Source organism: Lolium rigidum, chromosome 5, assembly GCF_022539505.1.
Source record: "Lolium rigidum isolate FL_2022 chromosome 5, APGP_CSIRO_Lrig_0.1, whole genome shotgun sequence".
Taxonomy (NCBI): Eukaryota; Viridiplantae; Streptophyta; class Magnoliopsida; order Poales; family Poaceae; genus Lolium; species Lolium rigidum.
In genome coordinates this window covers 72,307,160-72,315,398 of record NC_061512.1, presented here as the reverse complement: position 1 = coordinate 72,315,398, position 8,239 = coordinate 72,307,160, and positions in this window count along the sequence as shown.

Genomic DNA, 8,239 nt, shown 5'->3' with positions numbered 1-8,239 from the left:
TTTCTTTTCTTGGAGTTTTTTTGGCACCTCAAATTTGGTCACTTGCCTTTTTCTTTCGATCCCCTGCCGCCTCTCAAACGGTGATACCGCTGCTGCTAACCGGGACCCGCATGTCATCCTCTATGCACTATAAAACTTTCTTTTCTTGAATTATTTTTGGCACCTCATATTTGGTCACTTACCTTTTTCTTTCGATCCCCCGCCGCCTCTCAAACGGTGATACCGCTGTCTGCTAAATGGGACCCGCATGTCATCCTCTATGTACTATAAAACTTTATTTTCTTGGAGTTTTTTTGGCACCTCAAATTTGGTCACTTGCCTTTTTCTTTCGATCCCCTGCCGCCTCTCAAACGGTGATACCGTCTGTCGCTAACCGGGACCCGCATGTCATCCTCTATGTACTATAAAACTTTCTTTTCTTGAATTATTTTTGGCACCTCATATTTGGTCACTTACCTTTTTCTTTCGATCTCATGCCACGTTTGAAACGTTGAGGAACCTCGCGGCTCATGGGACCCGCATGTCATCCTCTATGTACTATAAAAGTTCATTTTCTTGGTTTTTTTTCACCCTCTGATTTTTGGCAATTTCTTTTTTCTTTTGATCCCCTGCCGCCTCTCAAACGGTGATACCGCTCATCGCTAAATCGGACCCGCATGTCATCCTCTATGTACTATAAAACTTTCTTTTCTTGAATTATTTTTGGCTGCTCATATTTTTTCACTTGCCTTTTTCTTTCGATCCCCGCCGCCTCTCAAACGGTGATACCGCTCGTTGCTAAATGGGACCCGCATGTCATCCTCTATGTACTATAAAACTTTCTTTTCTTGAATTATTTTTGGCTCCCGATATTTTTTCACTTGCCTTTTTCTTTCGATCTCATGCCACGTTTGAAACGTTGAGAGACCTCGCTGGCTCATGGGACCCGCATGTCATCCTCTATGTGCTATAAAAGTTTCCTTTGTTGGATTTTTTTCACCCTCCGATTTTTGGCTTGCCTTTTTCTTTTGATCCCCCGCCCCCTTTGAAACGTTGAGTAAGTCGTTGGCTCAAGGGACCCGCATGTCATCCTCTATGTCCATCAACTTTCTTTTCTTGGATTTTTTTTCACCCCCTAATTACTAGCTACTTTCTTTTTCTTTTGATCTCAAGCCGCATTACAAACATTGAGACCGCTGCTGGAAAATGGGACCCACATGTCATCCTCTATGTACAATAAATCTTGGATTATTTTTGGCTCCTGATATTTGGTCACTTGCCTTTTTCTTTCGATCTCATGCCACCTTTGAAACGTTGAGTAAGCCGTCGGCTCATGGGTCCCGCATGTCATCCTCTACGAACAATAAAAGTTTCCTTTCTTGGAGTTATTTTTGACCCCTAATTTCTTGTTATTTGCCTTTTTCTTTTGATCCCCTGCCCCCTTTGAAACGATGAGGATGTTGTTGGCAGGTCGGTCCCACATGTCATCCTCTATGAACAATAAAAGTTTCCTTCGGTGGATTTATTTTTGACCCCTAATTAATTTCTGGCTATTTCCTTTTTTTTCTTTTGATCCCCTGCCGCCTTGGAATTGTTGAGAATGCTGCTGCCTCATTTTTCTTTTGGTCCTGTGCCGCCTTGGAAACGTTGAGACCGCTGTGATGGCGTGTATTTCACACGTTCATTGGGCAACCCCAAGAGGAAGGTATGATGCGCACAGCAGCAAGTTTTCCCTCAGAAAGAAACCAAGGTTTATCGAACCAGGAGGAGCCAAGAAGCACGTTGAAGGTTGATGGCGGCGGGATGTAGTGCGGCGCAACACCGGAGATTCCGGCGCCAACGTGGAACCTCGCACAACACAACCAAAGTACTTTGCCCCAACGAAACAAGTGAGGTTGTCAATCTCACCGGCTTGCCGTAACAAATGATTAACCGTATTGTGTGGAAGATGATTGTTTGCAGAGAAAATAGTAAAACAAGTATTGCAGTAGATTGTATTTCGAGTAAAGAGAATTGGACCGGGGTCCACAGTTCACTAGAGGTGTCTCTCCCATAAGACGAACAAGCATGTTGGGTGAACAAATTACAGCTTGGGCAATTGACAAATAAAGAGAGCATGACAATGCACATACATATCATGATGAGTATAGTGAGATTTAATTGGGCATTACGACAAAGTACATAGACCGCCATCCAACCGCATCTATGCCTAAAAAGTCCACCTTCAGGTTATCATCCGAACCCCTCCAGTATTAAGTTGCAAAGCAACAGTACAATTGCATTAAGTATGGTGCGTAATGTAACTAGTGACTACATCCTTGAACATAGCACTAATGTTTTATCCCTAGTGGCAACAGCAGAACACAACCTTAGAACTTTCGTCACTCGTCCCGGTGTCAATGCGAGCATGAACCCACTATCGAGCATAAGTACTCCCTCTTGGAGTTACAAGCATCTACTTGGCCAGAGCATCTACTAGTAACGGAGAGCATGCAAGATCATAAACAACACATAAGCATAACTTTGATAATCAACATAACAAGTATTCTCTATTCATCGGATCCCAACAAACGCAACATATAGAATTACATATAGATGATCTTGATCATGATAGGCAGCTCACAAGATCCGACAATGATAGCACAATGGGGAGAAGACAACCATCTAGCTACTGCTATGGACCCATAGTCCAGGGGTAGACTACTCACACATCACTCCGGAGGCGACCATGGCGGTGTAGAGTCCTCCGGGAGATGATTCCCCTCTCCGGCAGGGTGCCGGAGGCGATCTCCTGGATCCCCCGAGATGGGATCGGCGGCGGCGGCGTCTCAGTAAGGTTTTCCGTATCGTGGCTCTCGGTACTGGGGGTTTCGTCACGGAGGCTTTAAGTAGGCGGAAGGGAAGTCAAGAGGCGGCACGGGGGGCCCACACCATAGGCCGGCGCGGCCAGGGGTGGGGCCGCGCCGCCCTAGGGTTTGGCCACCCCGTGGCCCCTCTTCGTCTCGTCTTCGGACTTCTGGAAGCTTCGTGGAAAAATAGGCCCCTGGGCTTTGATTTCGTCCAATTCCGAGAATATTTCCTTACTAGGATTTCTGAAACCAAAAACAGCGTAGAAACAACGAATCGGCACTTCGGCATCTTGTTAAAAGGTTAGTTCCGTAAAATGCATGAATATGACATAAAGTGTGCATAAAACATGTAGATAACATCAATAATGTGGCATGGAACATAAGAAATTATCGATACGTCGGAGACGTATCGGCATCCCCAAGCTTAGTTCTTCTCGTCCCGAGAAGGTAAAACGATAACACGGATAATTTCGGAGTGACATGCCATCATAATCTTGATCATACTATTTGTAAAGCATATGTAGTGAATGCAGCGATCAAAACAATGTGTATGACATGAGTAAACAAGTGAATCATGAAGCAAAGACTTTTCATGAATAGCACTTCAAGACAAGCATCAATAAGTCTTGCATAAGAGTTAACTCATAAAACAATAATTCAAAGTAAAGGTATTGAAGCAACACAAAAGAAGATTAAGTTTCAGCGGTTGCTTTCAACTTGTAACATGTATATCTCATGGATATTGTCAACATAGAGTAATATAATAAGTGCAATAAGCAAGTATGTAGGAATCAATGCACAGTTCACACAAGTGTTTGCTTCTTGAGGTGGAGAGAAATAGGTGAACTGACTCAACATTGAAAGTAAAAGAATGGTCCTCATAGAGGAAAAGCATCGATTGCTATATTTGTGCTAGAGCTTTGATTTTGAAAACATGAAACAATTTTGTCAACGGTAGTAATAAAGCATATGCATCATGTAAATTATATCTTATAAGTTGCAAGCCTCATGCATAGTGTACCAACAGTGCCCGCACCTTGTCCTAATTAGCTTGGACTACCTGGATTATCACCGCAATACATATGCTTTAACCAAGTTTCACAAAGGGGTACCTCTATGCCGCCTGTACAAAGGTCTAAGGAGAAAGCTCGCATTTGGATTTCTCGCTTTTGATTATTCTCAACTTAGACATCCATACCGGGACAACATAGACAACAGATAATGGACTCCTCTTTGAATGCTTTAAGCATTTGACAACAATTAATTCTTTTCTCATTAGAGATTTGAGGATATTTGTCCAAAACTGAAACTTCCACCATGAATCATGGCTTTAGTTAGCGGCCCAATGTTCTTCTCTCACAATATGCATGCTCAAACCATTCAACTCAGTGTAGATCGCCCTTACTTCAGACAAGACGAACATGCATAGCAACTCACATGAAATTCAACAATGAGTTGATGGCGTTCCCCAGTAAACATGGTTATCGCACAACAAGCAACTTAATAAGAGATAAAGTGCATAATTACATATTCAATACCACAATAGTTTTTAAGCTATTTGTCCCATGAGCTATATATTGCAAAGGTGAATGATGGAATTTTAAAGGTAGCACTCAAGCAATTTACTTTGGAATGGCGGGAAAATACCATGTAGTATAGGTAGGTATGGTGGACACAAATGGCATAGTGGTTGGCTCAAGTATTTTGGATGCATGAGAAGTATTCCCTCTCGATACAAGGTTTAGGCTAGCAAAGCTTATTTGAAACAAACACAAGGATGAACCGGTGCAGCAAAACTCACATAAAAGACATATTGAAAACATTATAAGACTCTACACCGTCTTCCTTGTTGTTCAAACTCAATACTAGAAATTATCTAGACCTTAGAGAAACCAAATATGCAAACCAAATTTTAGCATGCTCTATGTATTTCTTCATTAATGGGTGCAAAGTATATGATGCAAGAGCTTAAACATGAGCACAACAATTGCCAAGTATCACATTACCCAAGACATTTATAGCAATTACTACATGTATCATTTTCCAATTCCAACCATATAACAATTTAACGAAGGAGAAACTTCGCCATGAATACTATGAGTAGAACCTAAGGACATACTTGTCCATATGCTATAGCGGAGCGTGTATCTCTCCCATAAATTGAATGCTAGGATCCATTTTATTCAAACAAAACAAAAACAAAAACAAACCGACGCTCCAAGAAAAAGCACATAAGATGTGATGGAATAAAAATATAGTTTCAGGGGAGGAACCTGATAATGTTGTCGATGAAGAAGGGGATGCCTTGGGCATCCCCAAGCTTAGACGCTTGAGTCTTCTTGATATATGCAGGGGTGAACCACCGGGTGCATCCCCAAGCTTAGAGCTTTCACTCTCCTTGATCATGTTGCATCATACTCCTCTCTTGATCCTTGAAAACTTCCTCCACACCAAACTCGAAACAACTCATTAGAGGGTTAGTGCACAATATAAATTGACATATTCAGAGGTGACACAATCATTCTTAACACTTCTGGACATTGCATAATGCTACTGGACATTAGTGAATCAAAGAAATTCATCCAACATAGCGAAAGAGGCAATGCGAAATAAAAGGCAGAATCTGTCAAAACAGAACAGTTCGTATTGACGAATTTTAAAATGGCACCAGACTTGCTCAAACGAAAATGCTCAAATTGAATGAAAGTTGCGTACATATCTGAGGATCATGCTCGTAAATTGGCGTAATTTTCTGAGCTACCTACAGGGAGGTGGACCCAGATTCGTGACAGCAAAGAAATCTGGAACTGGGCAGTAATCCAAATCTAGTACTTACTTTTCTATCAACGGCTTAACTTGGCACAACAAAACTCAAAACTAAGATAAGGAGAGGTTGCTACAGTAGTAAACAACTTCCAAGACACAAAATGAAAACAAAGTACTGTAGGTAAAAACATGGGTTGTCTCCCATAAGCGCTTTTCTTAACGCCTTTCAGCCTAGGCGCGAAAGTGTATCTCAAGTATTATCAAAGGGTGGTACTTCTACAGCGGGGTGTGGGCTCTTCTCAACCAGGCATATTATATTAGATACATAAGTTTTAGCATCTACCTTTTCATTAGTCTTAGGCGTGCTACTCTCATCAAACAAATTTTCAGGAACAAGCCAAGCATAATTATTTTCTAGTGCATCATTCATAGCTAGGAGCTTGCATGGTATTGGTGCTTTGATCTCCCCTCCATCATCAATATTATTAGTGTATATTATTCTATCCATATCCATCTTTTCGAGGAGACTAACAAAATTAGTAGGAGAACCAAGCATATTAAATTTAGCAAAGACCTTTCTAGCTTCTCTTGCTAGACCACCAAATTCTCTAAGAAGGGTTTCTAAAACAAAATCTTTCTTTTCCCCTTCTTCCATATCACCAAGTGTGAAAAACATGTGTTGGATTATAGGATTAAGATTAACAAATTTGGTTTCCAACAAGCGAACTAAATGCGCAGCGAAGCAATTTCATAAGTAGGCGCAAGGTCTACCAAGTGTCTATCTTCAAAATTTTCAATGGTACTAACATGGTTGAAGAATTCTTCTATATTATTTCTCCCAACTATAGACCCACGTCCTACCGGTATGTTCTTTGTGGTAAAATTAAAAGGAAACATGTTGCAATAAGTAAAATAAATACAAGTAACTAATTTTTTTGTGTTTTTGATATAGCAAACAAGATAGCAAATAAAGTAAAACTAGCAACTAATTTTTTTGTATTTTGATTTAGTGCAGCAAACAAAGTAGTAAATAAAACTAAGCAAGACAAAAACAAAGTAAAGAGATTGAGAAGTGGAGACTCCCCTTGCAGTGTGTCTTGATCTCCCCGGCAACGGCGCCGTAAAAGAGCTTGATGGCGTGTATTTCACACGTTCGTTGGGCAACCCCAAGAGGAAGGTATGATGCGCACAGCAGCAAGTTTTCCCTCGTAAAGAAACCAAGGTTTATCGAACCAGGAGGAGCCAAGAAGCACGTTGAAGGTTGATGGCGGCGGGATGTAGTGCGGCGCAACACCGTAGATTCCGGCGCCAACGTGGAACCCGCACAACACAACCAAAGTACTTTGCCCCAACGAAACGAGTGAGGTTGTCAATCTCACCGGCTTGCTGTAACAAAGGATTAACCGTATTGTGTGGAAGATGATTGTTTGCAGAGAAAATAGTAAAACAAGTATTGCAAGTAGATTGTATTTCAAGTAAAGAGAATTGGACCGGGGTCCACAGCTCACTAGAGGTGTCTCTCCCATAAGACGAACAACATGTTGGGTGAACAAATTACAGTTGGGCAATTGACAAATAAAGAGAGCATGACAATGCACATACATATCATGATGAGTATAGTGAGATTTAATTGGGCATTACGACAAAGTACATAGACCGCCATCCAACTGCATCTATGACTAAAAAGTCCACCTTCAACGTTATCATCCGAACCCCCTCCAAGTATTAAGTTGCAAAGCAACAGACAATTGCATTAAGTATGGTGCGTAATGTAACTCAGTGACTACATCCTTGAACATAGCACTAATGTTTTATCCCTAGTGGCAACAGCACAACACAACCTTAGAACTTTCGTCACTCGTCCCGTGTGTCAATGCAGGCATGAACCCACTATCGAGCATAAGTACTCCCTCTTGGAGTTACAAGCATCTACTTGGCCAGAGCATCTACTAGTAACGGAGAGCATGCAAGATCATAAACAACACATAAGCATAACTTTGATAATCAACATAACAAGTATTCTCTATTCATCGGATCCCAACAAACGCAACATATAGAATTACATATAGATGATCTTGATCATGATAGGCAGCTCACAAGATCCGACAATGATAGCACAATGGGGAGAAGACAACCATCTAGCTACCGCTATGGACCCATAGTCCAGGGGTAGACTACTCACACATCACTCCGGAGGCGACCATGGCGGTGTAGAGTCCTCCGGGAGATGATTCCCCTCTCCGGCAGGGTGCCGGAGGCGATCTCCTGGATCCCCCGAGATGGGATCGGCGGCGGCGGCGTCTCGCAAGGTTTTCCGTATCGTGGCTCTCGGCACCGGGGGTTTCGTCACGGAGGCTTTAAGTAGGCGGAAGGGCAAGTCAAGAGGCGGCACGGGGGGCCCACACCATAGGCCGGCGCGGCCAGGGGTGGGGCCGCGCCGCCCTAGGGTTTGGCCACCCCGTGGACCCTCTTCGTCTCATCTTCGGACTTCTGGAAGCTTCGTGGAAAAATAGGCCCCTGGGCTTTGATTTCGTCCAATTCCGAGAATATTTCCTTACTAGGATTTCGAAACCAAAACAGCAGAAATGACAGAATCGGCACTTCGGCATCTTGTTAATAGGTTAGTTCCGTAAAATGCATGAATA